Genomic DNA, 21,645 nt, shown 5'->3' on the forward strand with positions numbered 1-21,645 from the left:
ATTGGCCATGAAATCTACATGTCAAGGCCATAATCTAGAGCTTTCAGTCCAGAAAAAGCCAGCAAATGTCCACAGAACAGCAGTGGAATGAGAATAACATATCACATTTCTGGCATAAACCTGCATCCATATCTGATGTTGGTTGCTGCAGCATCCTCCCTCCCTCCTTCCCCCCGTTACATATAAATAGAATTTTTTTCCCTTTAAAATATTTTAGTTTTAATTATTTTATTTTAAAAATAAAAGTATTAGATGGACAGAGCGTACATAGCATACATCATACAGAGTGATTCCATATCAAGCTGGAAGGATGTGTTGAGTGATAAACTCCATTCTAGACCTTGTGATATCCCACATATTTATAATGACTTGGATAAAGTGTTAGAAAATATGATTTTCAACTTTGCAAACACAGTGATTGAGGGGGATAGTACAGAGAATTGTACTAATATTCAGGGGGATCTTGACAAGTTGGATCATGAGCACAAACCTGCAAGAGAAATTTCAAAAAGGATGGATGCAGAGTCCTACATGTACTGTATGTAGATTTAAAAGCATGAGCTTAAGATGGCGTGGCCATAGGCTAGCGATATCTGCAAAATGGACTAGAATGTTCATGTGGATCACCAGCTGAAGATGAGCTGGAAAAAACAAAATGAAACAGAACTGAACACAGTCCGTTTCTGATTTACTTAACAAAAACAGAATAGATCCTTTTATGCGTTTGCTGGAAGACAAGCAACTGTAATTAACATGAAGCATATTGTTCTAGGCTATAATACACTGCTTACAATTTAATGTGTATTATCTTATTTCATCTTTCGGATAGGCTGCAACACCGAATTATAAACAATTGTTTGAATCAAATATTGTCTTTCAGTTGATGAAATGGATTCCCCACCCATTCAAAATTTTCCTAAATTCCACTAATGGGAAAATCCTCTTGGGCAAAGGTAAGGATACTGGGGGAGAAGAACACAGGAACATCTCACTGCATAAGATTACTTCTGCTCACATAATTATTACACTGTTTAACTGAAGGGGGTTGTACATTGCAGAGCATAATAATCCGGTTTCCATATTTGAATGGCTTTGCAAAATTGGTCAGTTACCTGACTGGGTAAACTTAATCACAATTTTTTTTAAAAAAATGATATAACAAATCATAATATATAAACTTAAATGGAAATTAATTATGTTTACCAACTACTGGAACCACAACAGTAAGTTTTTCAGTGCATAATTGTGTGTGTGTGTGTGTGTAGACATACCACCTAGAGTTCATGAGGACTGAGGCAGTAGATAAACTGCATAAATTGCATGAATAAACTGTACCATATTAGCATGCATCAAAGTTGTCTAAACCCAAATTTAGAGACAATAAGGTAATTCATGGTAATTTGTACAGTTGGAACCAGCAGAAAAAAGCCAACTAAATTCAGCTTCAGCTTTTATCCTTCACAAAATTTCAATCTCCATCTGGAACTTAAGGACAACACATGAGAAAGGAAGATGAATACTGGAATTCAGTAACTGGCAGATGTCTCTTTAATTCAGAGTTTACTAACAATCAGAAAACAGCCTAATTCCAGCAGGGATGTGATTTCTTTTATTACAGTTTGCTTCATGAGTCTCTGCTCATTCTCAGCAGGTTCTCATAAGTGGTGGTTCTTCTCTAAGGCTGGCTGTTAGCTATTTTAGTTTGCTGTATCCTTCTTCTCCTCCGGGATCTGAAATTATTTATTTATTTATTTATTTATTATATCACTTTTTATCTTCTCTATTTGACATAACAGAACATGTTTGCTCATTGTTAAAGTAAATCATTTGAATATCCTAATTCTTGTAGGCCTATGTTTACATTTAAATTCAACTACTGACAACACCCTCCATTACATTCAGAAAGGGATCCCATTAGTCTTTATGAAAAACCATTCCAGCTGCATAAAAATTCTGCAACCTTTTTGAAATTTTAAATGAATACAGCTCAAAATACAGCTCAAAATACAGGTCTATCAGTGATGATGATAGTAAGGATTGTGAAAAGTATTGATCTAGTCACTAAGGCCTAATTTTTCTGTAAATTCTATCGATTTTTGTTGAAAAAGAGCCATTGATGTTTCCCCATGTTGGATAATAGGGTAGAACCCTATGTTAACAAGACATGCTCAATTTAGGCAGTAGATCAATCAGTGGTTCAGTCCCAAGAAGATTGGTTGAAGTAAATGGCACTTTCAAACTATATGTATACATGTATGTATGTGTGTGTGTGTGTGTGTGTGTATGTATACACACACACACAAATATGCTTGTGTGTATCTCAGCAACAAGTCCCATGGAGTTCAATAGGGTTTACTGTCATTTAAATATACACACATATACATATCTGAGACCATTAAGTTGATAATTATTTTTTTCATGTTATGATAATTTTAGTTACTTTGCCTTCATAACCAAGCATTTTCAATAAATACTAGAATCTAAACTTTAAATATTCACCACCTATTTTTAGCAGCAAAGAGAATCATAAATAAAGAAATAAGTTAAAGCAAATCATCTTAGGACCAAAGCAGATGAGATGGTAGATGACCTGACAGTAGTTTAATTTGGAATGAAAGGAGATCCATGATCAGTTCCATGCTTGATCATGGAACTGTGAATATCTTGAGCTCCTAAAGGAAAGACAATACATAAAGATAACTCTTCAAAAGTAAATAATAATTTTAAAAAGCAGAATTGCAAAGATAATTTGGGCTGGAGCCTTGGCACAGGGGAAGAGAGTTCATCTTTTCCCCCACCAATCTTTCCCATTATCTCCAAAGTTATTATCTGCATTTCAGTAGAAACATTCATATACCACCACTGGTATTAATATTTGCATACTTTCCTCAAGAAGCAAATAACAATTTGGATCTTGGAAGAAAAAAAATCAGATCATGAAAATGGAGAGAAAGTGTTAATTCTCAAGCACTACTGCCCTTATTCAAGTTCTCTGCTCTATTTCTTTCTTTCTTATTTATTTTGAATTTGATAGGTTTTCCTGCTGTCATTTCCAGACCAGGGCTGAGTGGTTTTAGATAAACAGAAGAAAAAAAAAAGATACTTGTTTCTTGGATTTACTCCTGAGTATTCCTTTGACTCCATCCTTTATTTTTTTTTCTCAATTTTCAGTCCCTTCCTCTGTTGCAAGTATGTCTATGCTCCTTTATTGGACCTCTATTGCTTCTTCCTACTTTTCTTCTTCCCACAATATTCCAAAGCACCTGGAAGATGGATTCAGAATGCCACTGTCTCAGCAATGTCTTTCCTAATTATGATCACACCAAAGTTTTTTTTTTGGGGGGGGGGAAATGGGAGGCTCAGAAATGTTGCATCTATTTCCAGTTTTGAAGTCTTTTGACTTGGAGAGAAGTACCAAGTCTCCAAATCCTGCCCCTGACCTCTGTGCTCAATTATACTTGAGTGTCCTAATACAAGGATAAGAAAGAGTTAGAATGCTGAGTACTGCTCTGTTGAGAGTGATTCATGATGGAGAAAACGACTGTATACAGCTCTCCATATCAATCATGTATAACCTCAGATAAAGTTAGAAACTTCTAACAAAACTAGTTTGCTATGAATATTATTAGACACACACACACACACACATACCTATGTTACAGATGTGTTTTAAACCAGTGTAAGATGTTGCAGAGTTTAAAAGCAATTTCAGCAAAATATTGTATGTTTTATTTTGGTTTTAGATTATTTTCATGTTTCATAAGGGTGTAATGAAGGACAAGTTCTGTTCTGATACATAAGAGCATAACAACATTTTCCATGCTTCTGGCTTGCATTAAAGTTCTCATTTAAAAAAAAAAAACTGACATTGTCTTTTATAGAAAAAATACTTGAAAGAAAAAAAAATGCCTATACTCTGAGCACTGAGAAACAGAGGCAAATGGAAAGGTTAGGGAAAACTATTTCATAAAATGACAGAAACCATGTGGGATGAGTTACCAGAAACAAGAAAGGTAATTTATAACATCTGTTTATGAAGCAGAATGTTCAAAAGCAAACTGAATCAGGAGAAGTGAGAATATAGGACTGTAAGGAATGCAGGAAATTAGAGATGGAAAAACAACAGAAAGGTCAGTTTTATGAGGATTAGTTCTTTTTAACAGAGCAGGACTGTGAGCAGGTGGAGTTCCCACTGCCTCTTTCAACACGTGCAGCTTAGGGACCAACGGCCTATTCTGCACCCTTTTTCCTTTATTTGTCTTGTCTTAGTATTTGAATGAACATGTCTTTGGACAGATAAAGTGGAACTTAAAACTTCTTCCAAGGGAGGGAGGGAGGGAGGGAGGGAGGGAGGGAGGGAGACCATCTCCCTTTTCTCCCATCTCTCTTAAAAGCTTAGAGTTCAAAGCCACACTAGCAACTATGATGAAGCAAAATGCATGTAGCCCTGCTGATTCCAAGCTAGATATAGGGTTTGGAAGTAAAAAAAGAGAAAGCTAATCTAGGCTCATATTTATTTTTTCCAGACCTGAGAGATGCAAGCTAAGAAGAAGGCAGCATCAGTTTCATATTAGCAATCAAAGAAGGTATCGCACCTCTTGAATTCTCAGAGTTGACATAAAAGGTTTCTTCTGTGGTGTCCCTTGCACATTATTTTAATGATTTGCTTGTTTGCTTTCCAAAATACTGTATTTTGATGGAGATTGTTAACACATTCTATTTATCAAATTAATAGGAGAAACAGTATGCATAAAACAGTATTAACTATATAATAAAATGTCATTGATAATTATTATAAAAAATAAAGCAAACATTGGTGTTTAGATAGTGATGCAGAAACTTAAGACTATCCCATAAATTTCTATTCCAGAGCAAGAGAACAAATGATTGAGTATAGAGCTAAAAGGTGATACTTTTGCTTCATGCTGTGGCACTATGAACTGATTTTGACAAACATATTAAGAATCAGTGTGCCTGATATACAACATTTTATATTGCTTATCATTGCTAGTCTTTAAAGGATCAGGAGCTGCACAAACAGATAACTGTTGTCCAAAACGTAATCAACTGCATCCTAGTATGAGAACTATAGTTCAATTGTGCAACCTGTGTTTTGCCTGTTGAAAGTACTGGTGTCAATCTATGCTATCCTTGGATAGGCTCAGAAAGACTAAACATCTAAAACCTGAAAAGCCACCATTTGTCACTATAGACCAACCTCCCTCACACTGGAGATCTACCGATCTGATACAACACAACACAACACTATGATGATGGGAGCTGAAGTCTAAAACACTTTAAGACTAGCATAGGCAATATTTGTAAACCAATGACCTTTCTTATTTAAGGTCTTCTTCAATGTTCCAGCTCACTTTTATTTTGCAGATTTCCATCCAAATAGAACTCCCTTGCTGTTCACCATCAGAGTAGGGAGCAACTATTTGGAAGTACCTTTCTAGAGTGGAAAGTGGAAGAGAGCTAGCTTCTTCTCCAAACCTATCTAAAATAATTTAGAGAGTTCAGCAGACTTGCTGGCTGCAGAACCCTCTTTCCTTTGGTTTATATACAGTAATGTTAAATGGTTGGTGCACTGAGTGCCCATTAATTTATTTACTGAGTAAACACTGTATCTATTTAATTATATAGCAAAATTCAGCAATCACCTTATACTTTGGATTTTCTTCAGGATGCAACATACAGTGTGTGTGTGCACAGGAGTGTGTAAAAAATATTCTCATTCAAAGATCATTTCCTGTGCAGAACTGTGGTAGCAGATGTCTCTCTGTACAGAGATGACCACTGACCATGGTCTTACTGGCAAGCTAGCTCTTCTTGGCATGCAAGGTAGTTCTGCTTAAATAGCCTAAGGAAGCTAAGTGGGAACTAAATCCCAGGTCAGAAAAGAAGCCATGTGTCCTTTTCCTAAAAATACTGCTGGCAATTTCTGATTAGGAATAACTAGCTCCTTACTAGAGCTCACAAACACTGAAACACAGATTATGTTATAATGTGCATTTAGGAATATTTTTTCTCCATCTGAAAATTCACAAGGAGGTGAGCCACCTTCTTTGTGCCATATGTTCACTCTTCAATGCTTTTGAAAGAACCAACAAAAAATCTTATCAGAGTGAGAGAAACCAGCAAGTTCTTTTTCAAAAGTCACAGTCTGATTCACTGAGAAGTAGGAGTAGCAAGAACATAAAGAAGCAGCAACAGAAAGAAAGTCCTGATAGCAGATATTTCATTTCTGAAGATGTATCTAGAACCATTTGGTTTAAATAGCAATATCCCTATTGATATATTACTGAAATTATTGTCCTAAAGTTCTTCCCTACTCTATTCAATTGGCACACTCAAAGTTGTACATTTGAACCAATCTTTATTATCAGAATAAAAGATATTATGACATTCAGCTCTTCCTCTAATATGCATCTTTCCCTTGTATTTCCCATAGGTTCTATGTGTATTGTCATCTATTTATGAAGAATTGTGTTAACAATCTATTGTTAATCTATTTGGTTGGAGGACAACAATCTTGTCCTCCAACCAAATTCTTACATGAATTCTCAAACTTTGGGCTGAAAGGCTAATGCTTGAAGGAGCGACTGCTGTCCCAACCCTGTCCTTGAAGACTGCCAAGATCACTCCTTCTTATAAAAGAGACATTTATCACTTCCTCAAACCTGTTTAACAGTCCTGTTCTGCTAGGTATTAGGAAACTTAATTCAGTTAGCTGAATTTCTTTAAAGTCTCACCAGTTCTTTGCTGTTATTTCTTCTACAGTACATTCTTAGAATATTATATTCTGTATCTACTGAGATGTAAGGCTTATAAAATCCAGCAAGACTTTCTGCCCAGTGAACATGGACAGATTTTGCAGCTTTAAAGATCACAATGTTCAGTAAGTTGTCTTAGAAGCATCCTTCTAAGACAACTTACTGAACATTGTGATCTTTAAAGCTGCAAAATCTGTCCATGTTCACTGGGCAGAAAGTCTTGCTGGATTTTATAAGTATTGCAAAATTATCACTCAAGGACACAAAATTATCACTCAAGGACTAGTATTGCAAAATTATCACTCAAGGACACAGAAGTATACAAGATTAACAGTAGTGGGATTTTCATCTCCTCTGCAGAAGAATTCTGTCACCAAGAAATGCACTTCTGAATGCTCAGAATATTACTGAATGAAATATAGAACTAAGATCATGCCATGATTTCACTTTTCTAAAAAAGTGGAAAGATCACAATAATAAAAATGTGATTTAAGTTATTTCATCTATAGAGGGGTATAGTTATTGCAGACTTATAAATAAATTTGATCCATCTAAAAATCCAAATGGCAAACATTGGATAAAGTTAACATCTCCATTCTAAGCAGCTTAACTTGTAATTTCGAATGATTTCAGTATGATTGACTCTGAAGTAAGTGTGTTGAATCTCATTTATTTTAGTTTAGCTTACTCTCAGGTAAGCGTGAATGGTTCTGACCTTAGTCCATAGCCTATTTCAGTTAAAGTTAAACATTCACGTTAGATTGCATAACTCTGTTTAAAAAATGTCATAAAACTATGAAATGTGTATTATTCCATATCTATTAAAAATAAAACAAGCAGGGAGTAAACACCTTCCAAACCTCAAAATAATCTCCAGAGTACAAGTAAATTAATTTCAAAAGCACCCATTGCAGATCAGTATAAAAAAGGACTTTTTATTACTGCACAGCAGTTTGTCTCTGGCATCTGGGCAAGAAAATGTGGTCATTCTCTTCCTAAACAATACCTCTGCATGACATGCTGGGGTGCTGACAGATGGACATTATGTATTTACCAACCCCCTTCCCCCACTTGGTTTCCTGCTATTGGAGATGACATTCTTCAGATGTCTGTTTTATGAACGTTAAAGACCACATGGCTCTTTCACACACACAGCAGCACGGCTAAAACAAAGCTTCGTCTAGTTCTGTGCTTGGCCTTCACTTCTGAGGCTCCAACCTTACACCTACTAGTTTAAGAGCAAACTCCATTGAATTCAATGGAACTTACTTTTGAGAGATTTATAGTTGTTTGGTTGTTTAAGTAGAAGTATATCCAATCTCCTGATTTACTCATGGGACTCCTATCAACTGCCCTCCCCCCCCCTCCCCAATTATTATTCACATAGTAGATTTTTTTACTGTTACCAGCTGATCTTAGTTCCAACATGATTGCTATCCCCCAGTGAAATGCAAGATTTAATTCATCACAGTGATGGTTTTCTTTTACTGAGAGTGATTAAACATATTTTACTTTTTAAAAAACGTAAGAACAGAAAGGCGAGAGGATGAAGAAAACAAACAAACAAACTACAACACTGTTCCAATTTGGAAATAACCAGAGATAGTTCATTAGCTTGCCTACACTTGTGCATCATAAAAACCTTGTTAAAAATGACTCCCTAGCCTGCTGTATTAGCTACTTTATGAGGTAATTTCTCCATACAGTAATAAGATTTTTTCTTGAGTCTCCAGTGCATATTAAACCCACTAATCTTCTTTTATAAACTATACTTTCTGCTACTTCCTCGATTTGCTCACTTTAAAAGATAGTCTCCTATTAATATTAAAGGTGGCAAATGTAGCTATGAACTTGTGGAAACATTTTTTTTCCAATTTATTGCAGTATCTTTAAACAGTGTGCTACACAAACACATACACAGTAAATGTCAGATATATTTTGTGACTAACCAAACAACATTAGTCCCTACAGAATTTATTTTCCCATTCACATTGCTTTGTAAATATATACACATATACATATACATATTCACAAACACACCAGTGAGCGCACAATATTCAGTTGATCAGTTCATGGAACAAGCTCTTCTGGGCAATCAGTACAAGTATTTATGAGTTTAATGTGGTATTTCTGGAAACTTATTGGAATGAGAGTCTTTAGAATTGAAATAGAAAGGACCCCAGCAGTAAAGTCAGATTGTATCTTAATTCCCTTATAATGCCAATTCAAATAGTTGAGTGCCTGGACATTTCATCATCCTCAGGGAATCTGCAGGTGCATATAATTCTGTAAAAAATGTTATTAAAAAAATCTACACATATCCTTAGCAGTTGATCTGATGAGGGCCTGTGAATTCCCAAGAAGTATGAGCTTCCTTATGCTGCTCTATGACCATAATAAAGATTTGATTTGATTTGATTTAAACAGTTTATTAAGTGGATAGAAGGAAACAGAAGTAGATAGTAGCCTGCTCAAGTGCTTAGTAACCTTAGTCTAAAAAGAAAGGATTATGGCTCTGAAGTGTGCGTGGCCATGCCATTTTGCTTTTTTTCACTTTGCAGAGATATTTTCGGATAGGAAGAAAGAACAGAAAAGCATTTTGATAAACAAGTCCTCCCATATCTGGCCATAAATGGTTTTTCAAAAGTCTGCACCAAATCTGCGGGCAGAGAGATGACATGGATGATTTCTTTGAGTTTCTCCAAAGGAAGAAGAAATTATCCAACAGGATAAGCAGAAATCTCCCTTAATTATGTCCATAGCACTAGAGGGGGAAAAAAAAACAGGATAAAATATTTTGTGATTTGGGGGAGAAAGAAAAGTGGGTATGGAATCAGGAAGTGGAGGGAGCCCAACTCTGCTAGATTCAGATTTGTCAATCATTCACTATAAACAATACAGAAAATTAGAGAATTTGAAAAAAAAAAAAACCCACCTCAGAACAAGAAAAACAAGAATTTCAAAAGAAACACAGAAAAACACAGGAGATAAGTGGTAGATACAATAGGGAGCTGTTGTTGGGGAATATAATATATAACTTCAAGACAAACTTTTCCAAATTAAGAATGAACCAGCTTCAGAAGAATACTTATGTATAAAAGCAGAACCAGCATATCACTGTCTTCTTGTTTTGCCTTATATACTGGTGAGTGATGACTTTATTTATTGTAGGTGGGAGTTCTTGCTCTATTATTGTTTTAGAAAGAAGTAAAGTGTCCCTTGAATTAAGCTTGAGTCCTGGTAATCTTATGGTCATATTTATGTAGTTTTCTTGGAAAATTACAAAAGTAATTTCCTGGTAGAGTCCCATCCAAGCACTAACAAGACTCGTCTTAGCCTTTTGAGCTCAGCTGATTGCTCAGCCAAGGTCAGCTAGTAATGCCTGATATCACACAAGAGGAACTTGAATAACCATGCCTTATACATTAAGACTGGACCAGGCAAAAAAAAAAAATGCCCAAAGCTGGCTACAAAACCCTTTTTATTGTTCTTGGAGCTCTGTCTGACTGCAACAGCCAAATATCAGCAGCACAGCTCCCTGCCATGTTATGGTAGGAAAACCACAAAAACTCTAGCTTTTTTTTAAAAAAGAACCCTAAAATATGTTTTTAAAACATATTTTAAAGAACTTTTTAAAATTCCAGAAAATTCATCCTACCCATGCATATATGACATTTTGCATCTCCCACTGCAGCCCACACTTCTCCCCAAAAAAAACAATCTGCAGTCTCCTACCTTGAAAAAGTGGCTTCTTATATCCATATCAAACATTTGGCTTCCAACTTTGTATGCAATTATTTGGAGTCTCTTCAACCTGGATCTACATTCGCTTGAGGTTTAGACTTTGTCTGAAGTGAATCCATCCTTGCTCCGCTCCTTGAATGAATATGTACAGTATGTAGATATATTCTGGTATGTGACTGAAATATTGGTATCTCTTCCCATGAGTGCAAACCTCTGCTTTGCACATAAAGTTGACAAAGTGTATGCCAGTCTGCAGGAAAGGCTGAAACTGACCATCTACCTGGAGTTCACACAGTCAGACAGGAATAGGCTCAAGAAAAATGGTTGTGTGGAAGTTCTGGTGAAAGTTCTCTGAAACCTGCTCAGCTTTTCTAGCATTTTCTTTCATTTCTTTTAAGTTAAAAGATACTTTATAAAGTAAAAACTATTATGCAAAGTTGTATGGTTAATGTCATATCAACAGTAAAGGTCCAAAATATTCCCATAAATCAAATCTTGGTGTTTCCAAGATTTGGTGAGCGACAAAAGTTAGTAATCAGATACATAGTTGTTGCTCCAAATTGCTCACATTTTAATCCATCTAAATCAATTGTACACAATGTCATAACCTACTGTAGTTTATTCACACTTAAAGGGACCAGTGCTCTTTTTCTTATGATCCTTATGACCTATCCCTAAGTATTTGGCAGCAGGAAGACCTGGAATTTCATCGGTATAGAAATACACAAAAGGAAAGCAAGCACCATTTCTCACAAGGCATACAAGGAAGGCAGGCAGGCAGGCAGGCAGGCAGGCAGGCAGGCAGGCAGGCAGGCGGTCCTAGATGCCCCCTCACCCCCCCCCATCAAAAGTATTACATTGAACATGTAAATAAGATGTGACATGATAGTTAAATATGCTTTAGTCTGGAAGTTGATTGCAATAAAAATGGTATTACAATTTCTATCCTATGTATGTATTTTAGTTACACTATACAAATCTGCCTTTCTGCCTTTCCTCCTTTTCCTTTTTCTTCATTTTATCTGTATATCCATCATAATGCTTCTTTTTTACATTCTGATATCTTTTTTTCTTCCTTTCTTACTGACATTATAGAGATGCAGCCACTGTAGTTTCCATGGTTGTGGAAAGGTTTATTTTTCCAAATGGATGTTCTGTAAAAAATATCAAATTGTAAAAGTTTTATGATTTCTAAGGTTCTGTTATACTTCCATGTGAAACCATAAAGGAATTTACATAAATCTCTAAAGTGAATGGGATAGATGTTAGCACACGGGTCTAAACTGCTTAAGTCTATTGCAGACGTTGGTTTTTCTAATTGTAGCAGAATAATGAAGTTCACAATAATTTTTTTCTATTCAGGTCAGAATGATGTATCTTTATTGACCCTCTTTAACAGTATAGACATTTTTTTAACAAATAAGTCTAGCAGACAGGCAATGACCTGTAAGAGAAGTTAACAGTTATATGAAATGTATGTTGATCCTGCTTGACCTAAACACAGATGTTCCTCCCTTTCCCTAGCCATAGATTTAATGTTGTATATGGTATATTTCTTGTTCAAAGGGCTAAATGGTTCCAAACAGAATATTTCCACTAAATATCTTTTAAGGTTCATCCACATTTATTTTCCCTTCTATTTTTTCCCACCCTTTAAGGTCCTTTCACAAAGAAGATCAAAAGGCAGCTTTTCCTGCAATCCTCTGCAGGTGGTCAGTGGGAGCTTAACTGTTAACAGAGCTCTCTAAATCTGGATGTCTTGTTTTACAGGCCATTATAGTATAGTGTTATTACAAGTCTCCCTTTATTACTATATCTGAAACCATTTTGTTATCAGTGAAAATTTAAACATTTCACAGGATTCAGGAATGAAATAGAAAGGAAATTATCAGTTTAATTTCTCTGATTTCAGTAAGGAATGAAACATGATTTTGCAGAGCTGTCAGATCTTAACTGTACTTTTCAATGAAACTTGGTGATTCCAGTGTAGTTTACTGTATTCTTCATAAGAAAATCAGCCTAGGATCAGAGTGCAAAGGAGACAATATTTTGTTTTTCACTCTGTTCACATTTTAATATTCCTCAAGAACCACCAGGGCAGACCAACACACAAAATGCTTTCTATATGTCTGCCATTTATCTGTACCTTTGTGGTATCTAATAGGGCCAAACTTTTGTGAATTGTCATAAGAATTTAAGAAAACATAGACTATCTATATCATTAGGAGCACAGTAAAGCAGCTAGATTGAGCAACAGCTAATGGTAGGGCTACCAAAATCAGGTCTGCAAATCTGGGTTATGATCGCCAGATGGCAGCAAGGAGTTGAAGTTTTCTCCATCTCTGTGATGCCACCTACTGATTGTAAATATTTTTTTAGATTTTTTTTAATCCTGCCTTTATTATTGTTATAAATAACTCAAGGTGGGGAACATACCTAATACTCCTTCCTCCTCCTATTTTCCCCACAACATCAACCCTGTGAGGTGAGTTGGGCTGACAGAGAGTGACAGGCCCGAGGTCACCCATCTGGCTTTCATGCCTAAGATGGGATCAGAACTCACAGTCTCCTGATTTCTAGCCTGGTGCCTTAACTACTAGACCAACTGGCTCTCAAAATTTTTATTTATAAATATAAATATTAAATATTAAAATAATTAATACTAAATATTAGTATATTAATAATATTATATTAATGTTAACATTAATTAATTATATAATTAACATAATTATATTGTGCAAAATAAATTTATATAAATTATATAAAATAATATACTTAATTAATACATATTAAATATCAAATATTAAAATAAATATTATAAATAAATATAAATATTTATGCTGCCAAATCACCAGGTAGTCCTGGTGACATATGTGAGAAGTGAAAATCAGCCAGAGGTAGTGCAAGAAGATCCACCTGAATCAAGAAGAGGATCTACCATGCCCCATTGTTCTCTTTCATTGTTTACTCCTTCCTGTGCATACTTTCTATGTACCAGCTGGTTGCCCTAAGAGATGTTGCTATAAGGAATCATCTGAGCACTGTACAATGTATGGCTCTGAGGATCCCTTCAGAGTAACACCCGTAAGCAGTTGTTGGGTTGGCAGTCTGCCACAGGGAGTCACACACTGCATGCACAGTATGATTGCTCTGGGCAGCAAGTAGGAAGTTGTAGCAAATAGGCTACAATTTTCTGCCAGCCAGTCCATCAGTCAAAGCAACTGCTTCATTTCACCTTTATTTAAAGGTGTTCTGTACTTGAAGTCCTATCCAATCAAAGTTTCATTTATAAAAAAGAGTTAGAAGGGCCTCTAAGTTCTCCATCAATAATTAGCACTGTAAACAATAACTAAGCAGACACACAAATCACCTGATCCCTATCATTCCCATTACGATGAGAAATATTGTATTTCTATTATAATATTTCACAATTTGCACTTACAAATTTCAGTTAACACATTTATTTATTTATTATTAAATTTGTATACCACCCATCTCATTATAAAAGTGATGCTGGGCAGCTTACAAATAAAAGTTATAAAATCATTATAAAAAATAGAAAAAGTACAAAAATAGAAGAAGATAAAAGAGGGAAACTAAAAGCCAGAGAGAATGTCTTTAAGCCACCAACCACCCCAGGGCTGCCTATCACTCTTGGATCCTCAAGCTAGATGGTAGAGCCAGGACTTGACACTCTTCCTGAAGGCCAGAAGAGTGGGGCCCAACCTCACCTCAGGGAGCAAGATTTTCCAAAGGGTGGGGGCAACAACAGAAAACACATGCAAACCTCTTTCTTCTTTTTATATGTAACTACCTACTATGAGAGTCCTCATTTCACCCAGACATGTGAACTCACCTGTAGAGATTATAAGTAGGACTTGAATTTTCAGATTATTTTTCCTGTTTCTTTGGGAAATAAAGAAGTGTTAAACATATTTTAGGGGGGGAAGGGGTTGAAACTTTTTGCCTAAAAATTGCATGAACTATGCTGATGATATATTTTTTTTGGCATAAAAAAAAATGCAAAAAAAGACCATGAGAGTGTAAGGAAACAAAAGAGGCTTTTGGCAGCCACAAATGGTGCAAGAACCATATGTCTGTCCACCACTGTAGAGGGTCATGGAAATCCTGCCTTCAGTGTCCTCAGGCACACAGGTTTCCTAAAGATTTCCTCCTGTTGAGCAGGAATTCAACCCAGTTGACCCCGGTTAGGAACCTCATGCCTTATCAGGACTCCTAATTTATTTTTAATCCTAAATCCATATTTAGGATACTATGTTTAGATGAATGCAAGACCTAATATGCCTAATCAGGAATAGAACCTAGGCAGTCAGTGATGTTTCAGAATGGGGCATAGATGAGTTCTCTGTCCTCCTGCATAATTTTACCACTGACAGATCAGTCTGGTGCAAATTTGCAGAGAGTTGCCACTCAGTGCTTTCCAGGCCATTTGAGATTGTTGTGAAAATTATAGCACAAAGCAACTATACGAAATGTGTGGCAGCAACTTGCCATGGGCAGCATCAAAATCAGACCGAGACAAGCCATTACTTGATGCTTAAATCTGATGTCACACTCTTTTTCCATCTCCTTTTCAATAGGCAGGAATTTGGTGAGAGCCCTTTCTTAACACTATCAAAGAGCTTATTAGAATGGATTTGCAGCCTCTCCAGACCTCTCTGTACTTAATGACACCAATAAGATACCTAGTGCTCATTCTACAAATAACATTTGGATTAAGGTAGCATTAATTCAGTGAAACCTAGAAATGTTGCGTTAAAGCAGGAGGAGGAAAAAACAAAAAAAAAATCTTTTGGACATTGTTCACAGAATAAAGCATTGTTCTTATCTTGCTTAACAGAAAAAAGGGGTGAACTTGAAAGACTTGGATTGCTCTGAAGAAAAGTAAATGGCACTCCTAAAAAGGTTCTGCACATGAATATTAAAGAACTGTGGAACCGACATGGCTTTTCAAAATAGCCCCTGAAAGATTAAAGCTGCTTATTATCGAATGTAAGTAATAAGCAGCTTTCTATATACTTGCCATGCTTTCCCTGATGAGGAAACCCTGAAAGGATGAAATTGAATCATGGATACAGTCTGAAACAAGTTTATTTCTTTCTCTGTGAGACCAACAATTCTGGCCCCAAATTGAATTAAGCCCTACAGTTTTTAAGGAACATACACCAGAGGACAAAGTCCAAGTCCAAGGAACAGGTTTCCTCAAGAATAGGCACTTACCAAGGAATATAAACTTTCTCATAAGGAAGAATGTCTTCTGGAAACTGGCAGTTAGAATACAAGTGAGGTCCTAACATTTTAACCATTTTAAGTTCTCAGTCCTAAACAACCAGTGCTGGAAACAATGTCTAACAACCAGTCTTGTCAACTGAATTATTGTCTAATATATAACTCTGTTGTTGTTGTTTATTCGTTTAGTCGCTTCCGACTCTTCGTGACTTCATGGACCAGCCCACGCCAGAGCTTCCTGTCGGTCGTCAACACCCCCAGCTCCCCCAGGGACGAGTCCGTCACCTCTAGAATATCATCCATCCATCCTGCCCTTGGTCGGCCCCTCTTCCTTTTGCCTTCCACTCTCCCTAGCATCAGCCTCTTCTCCAGGGTGTCCTGTCTTCTCATTATGTGGCCAAAGTATTTCAGTTTTGCCTTTAATATCATTCCCTCAAGTGAGCAGTCTGGCTTTATTTCCTGGAGGATGGACTGGTTGGATCTTTTTGCAGTCCAAGGCACTCTCAGAATTTTCCTCCAACACCACAGTTCAAAAGCATCGATCTTCCTTCGCTCAGCCTTCCTTATGGTCCAGCTATTGCAGCCATATGCTACTACAGGGAACACCATTGCTTTAACTATGCGGGCCTTTGTTGTCAGTGTGATGTCTCTGCTCTTAACTATTTTATCGAGATTTGTCATTGCTCTTCTTCCAAGGATTAAGCGTCTTCTGATTTCCTGACTGCAGTCAGCATCTGCAGTAATCTTTGCACCTAGGAATACAAAGTCTTTCACTGCTTCTACATTTTCTCCCTCTATTTGCCAGTTATCAATCAAGCTGGTTGCCATAATCTTGGTTTTTTTGAGGTTTAGCTGCAAGCCAGCTTTTGCACTTTCTTCTTTCACCTTCATCATAAGGCTCCTCAGTTCCTCTTCACTTTCAGCCATCAAAGTGGTATCATCTGCATATCTGAGATTGTTAATGTTTCTTCCAGAGATTTTAACTCCAGCCTTGGATTCCTCAAGGCCAGCTTGTCGCATGATGTGTTCTGCATACAAGTTGAATAGGTAGGGTGAGAGTATACAGCCCTGCCATACTCCTTTCCCAATCTTAAACCAGTCTGTTGTTCCGTGGTCAGTTCTTACTCTTGCTACTTGGTCGTTATACAGATTCTTCAGGAGGCATACAAGATGACTTGGTATCCCCATACCACTAAGAACTTGCCACAATTTGTTATGGTCCACACAGTCAAAGGCTTTAGAATAGTCAATAAAACAGAAATAGATGTTTTTCTGAAACTCCCTGGCTTTTTCCATTATCCAGCTGATATTGGCAATTTGGTCTCTAGTTCCTCTGCCTTTTCTAAACCCAGCTTGTACATCTGGCAATTCTCGCTCCATGAACTGCTGAAGTCTACCTTGCAGGATCTTGAGCATTACCTTACTGGCATGTGAAATGAGTGCCACTGTTCGATAGTTTGAACATTCTTTAGTGTTTCCCTTTTTTGGTATGGGGATATAAGTTGATTTTTTCCAGTCTGATGGCCATTCTTGTGTTTTCCAAATTTGCTGGCATATAGCATGCATTACCTTGACAGCATCATCTTGCAAGATTTTGAACAGTTCAGCTGGGATGCCGTCGTCTCCTGTTGCCTTGTTATTAGCAATGCTTCTTAAGGCCCACTCAACCTCACTCTTCAGGATGTCTGGCTCTAGCTCACCGACCACACCGTCAAAGCTATCCCCGATATTGTTATCCTTCCTATACAGGTTTTCTGTATATTCTTGCCACCTTTTCTTGATCTCTTCTTCTTCTGTTAGGTCCTTGCCATCTTTGTTTTTGATCATACCCATTTTTGCCTGGAATTTACCTCCAATGTTTCTAATTTTCTGGAAGAGGTCTCTTGTCCTTCCTATTCTATTGTCTTCTTCCACTTCCGCGCATTGCTTGTTTAAAAATAATTCCTTATTTCTTGTGGCTAACCTCTGGAATTTTGCATTTAATTGGGCATATCTCCCCCTATCACTGTTGCCTTTTGCTTTCCTTCTTTCTTGGGCTACTTCTAGTGTCTCAGCAGACAGCCATTTTGCCTTCTTGGTTTTCTCTTTCTTTGGGATGTATTTTGTTGCCGCCTCCTGAACAATGCTGCCAACTTCTGTCCAGAGTTCTTCCGGGACCCTATCTACTAAGTCCAGTCCCTTAAATCGATTCTTCACCTCCACTGCATATTCCTTAGGAATATTAGTGAGCTCATATCTAGCTGATCTGTGGGTCTTCCCTAATCTCTTTAGTCTGATCCTAAATTGTGCAAGAAGAAGTTCGTGATCTGAACTACAGTCAGCTCCAGGCCTTGTTTTTACCAACTGTACAGATGTCCACCACCTTTGGCTGCAAAGGATGTAATCAATCTGATTTTGGTGTTGTCCATCTGGTGAAGTCCATGTATAAAGCCGTCTCTTAGGTTGTTGGAAGAGAGTGTTTGTTATGCAGAGTGAATTGTCTTGGCAAAATTCTATCAGCCTGTGTCCTGCTTCGTTTTGTTCTCCTAGGCCATACTTACCTGTAATTCCAGGTGTCATTTGACTGCCCACCTTAGCATTCCAGTCTCCTGTGATGAAAATAACATCTCTTTTAGGCGTGTTGTCCAGTAGGTGCTGCAGATCCTCATAGAACCGCTCTACTTCAGCTTCTTCAGCATTTGTGGTTGGGGCGTATATTTGGATCACTGTGATGTTAGATGGCTTGCCCTGAATTCGAATTGAGATCATTCTGTCGTTTTTTGGGTTGTATCCAAGCACTGCTTTAGCCACCTTACTATTAATTATGAAGGCTACTCCATTTCTTCTGTGGTCCTCTTGTCCGCAGTAGTAGATCTAGTGGTCATTTGATGTGAAGTGGCCCATTCCAGTCCATTTCAGTTCACTGACGCCCAGAATGTCTATCTTTAATCTTGACATCTCAGCAATAACCACATCCAATTTGCCCTGGCTCATAGATCTTACATTCCAGGTTCCGATGGTGTGTTGATCCTTAGAACATTGGATTCGCCGTTCACCACCAGCACCATCGGCCACTAGCCGTCCTTTCGGCTTTGAGCTAGCTGCGTCATCACGTCTGGGGCTAGTTGAGCTCATCCTCTGTTCCTCCCCAGTAGCATTTTGACCATCCTCCGACCTGGGGGTCTCATCTTCCCATGGTATGCCGACATATCTCTGGTTGTACTGATCCATTGAGTTTTCACGGCAAGAATACTGGGGTGGGTTGCCATTACCTTCCCCAGGGATCGCATTTAGTCTGACTTCTCTGTCATGACCTTCCCGTCTTGGGTGGCCCTTCACGGTTTAGCTCATGGCATCATTGAGGTGCTCAAGCTCCAGCACCACGCCAAGGTAACGATCCTTTGCTGAAGAATATATAACTCTACAAATTAAATAAATAAGTAGGCATCCCAGAGCATATGCAGGATATAAATCTACATAAAGAACTAAATTATATGTTCTATTTTAGGCTTCAAAAGGCTGGCAAAGCTAATATTCTTTCATTTGCACTGCATTTACCTATTTATATTAAAATTATGGGGAAAAATTCTTCTTTATCCATCGGCTAAAGATTCATTCCAAATCAGATTATATTTTTCCTCCAATTTTTTTCCTTCCAACAGCCATCTGTGTTTCTGTGGTTTTCTTCTTGTAGTTATTTATTGTTGAAAGACTTCAATGTTAGGCCAGCTTTAATCATCCAAAAATGCAATAATTCTTTACAAAAAAGTGATACTAAGGAATTAGTCATGTCATAATTCACATATCTTCTCTTTCTAAAGATAGCAGGTGGTTTCTAAAGACAGTAACATTTAAAATTCTCCATTCCACTACCTACCAGAATCCTTGTCCAGACTGCTCTTTCTCCATTCTTATTAGCAGGAGGGAAACAGCATTCTTTTTCCTTTCTCTTAACTAATGGTCCATCAGCTGGGCAGCAAGAGAGCAATGAGAGTGTTCCTTGGACTCTGTGGCCTACAGGGATGCTAAAGGCCATATGTTGCCTATTTTTTCTTAACTGTGTTCTATATAATGATCGCATTCATAGAATCATAGAATTGGAAGAAGCCAAATAGGTCATCAAACTAAAGAGCTAGAAAAATGTGTGGAAAACCACAAGCAATACAGAATCTCAGACTTGAAAGTCTCAGCACATATTTAGTGCAAGAATCCATTTAAAGTATTCCCAACAAGTGTCTATCCAGGTTTTTCATGAATATATTAGAGGAGTTAGGTGATTGACTCCATCACTAAACTTCTGATAACATTAGGAAAAAATTCCTGGAATCTGCCTTCCTGTAAGTTAGGAACAGTAACTTATGTATCTTCAGGTACTTCAGTACTAAAGAAAAGTCATCTTTACTCGAGGTCAGACATACCCAGTTCCTCCAAATTCTCCTTGCAAGACTTTCAGCAGTATTAGTTTTATTACTGAAAAGTGGCAGATGGTTTTAATTCTGTTGTTTCTATCCTACAAATATCTATCACTCTGCAGTCTTGCTTGTTGCCATTCTTTCTGTCTGTGTGCGTGTTTGTGTGCGTTTAACTTCTAAGAAGTGCTTCTCACGAAGTCTTCTTAGGGAACCTGGGAAGGCTACAGACAATGAAAGAGAAGATACTCATATCCATCTTTGACTACTTTGTAATTAAACTAAGTGCAGTAAGTATTTCATAAAAACTATTTTCTCTTCTTGAAAAAAAAATGAAAGCAATTGCTTTTCCATCTAATTGAATGACACTATGAAAAAATATTAGGAACATTTTTTCAAACACTACAAGCTTTTCCCCACTAAATTAAAAATGAATATTGATTGTTGTCTCTTGTTATCAGTGTGGCTTCCAGAAGAACCAGCTGTGATGTTTATTTAAACTTGTAAATAATCTGCAAGTTTAGGCCAGTATGGTGTAGCATTCAAAGTCTTGGACTAGGATCAGGAATACCAGGTTCAAGACCACTTTCAGGAATGTAAGCTTTGAAGCAGCCAGGGTTTCTTCACAGGATTGTTGTATAGAGAACAATTGGACAAATAAATACTAGGTACACTAATTTGAATTTCTGCTGGATAGAAATCTAGAGAATAAATAAAATAAAGTACAATGTAAATTGTACATTCTGATATATTGTTTACCCCAATGTAATATGGGCTGGGTGATTTATTAAGTTGTTTTTGTTTTTGTTATTATTATTATTATTATTATTCTCACCTTTTATACCTTTATTCCACCTTTATACCTAATATCCTGCCTTCTATTTTCCTCACAACAACAACCCTGTGAGGTGGGTTGGACTGAGAGAGACTGACTGGCCTGAAGTTACCCAGTCAGTTTTCATGTCCAAAGGAGGCCTAGAACTCACAGTCTCCTGGTTGCTAGGATCCTTCACCATTACACCAAAGGCTTCACCTTCGTTGTAGAATTTTACTTCTTCAGTGCCCACCTGCATCTGTAATGATGATGTCAAAATGCCTTAGGCATCATTTCATCATCACACAAATGGTGCAATTATGTAATTACATCATTATGCTTTACACAGGTATATAAGTCATTCATTTGCATCCTGATGCTATTTGCCTTCCTGCTTTGTCTGCAAAGATCCATGTACACCCCTATTCCATCTACAGCAAAAAGTCTTGATATGAAGGAACAGAAACATACTATTTTTTCTCTCAGTGCCTTTATAGTTTCTATGTTTTGTTTCATTTTTAAAATTGATTATGATATAAAATTTTATTGGATTTTAATGGGTTGATTGCTTAACTAAATTGCATTGTTGTTTTTTTAATGTTGTACCAATTGCCTTGGGCAAAAAGGCGGTTTATAAATAAATAAAGGAGGGAGGAATTCTGGATGTATGCAT

The sequence above is a fragment of the Candoia aspera genome, chromosome 6 (genome assembly GCF_035149785.1).
Source record: "Candoia aspera isolate rCanAsp1 chromosome 6, rCanAsp1.hap2, whole genome shotgun sequence".
NCBI lineage: Eukaryota > Metazoa > Chordata > Lepidosauria > Squamata > Boidae > Candoia > Candoia aspera.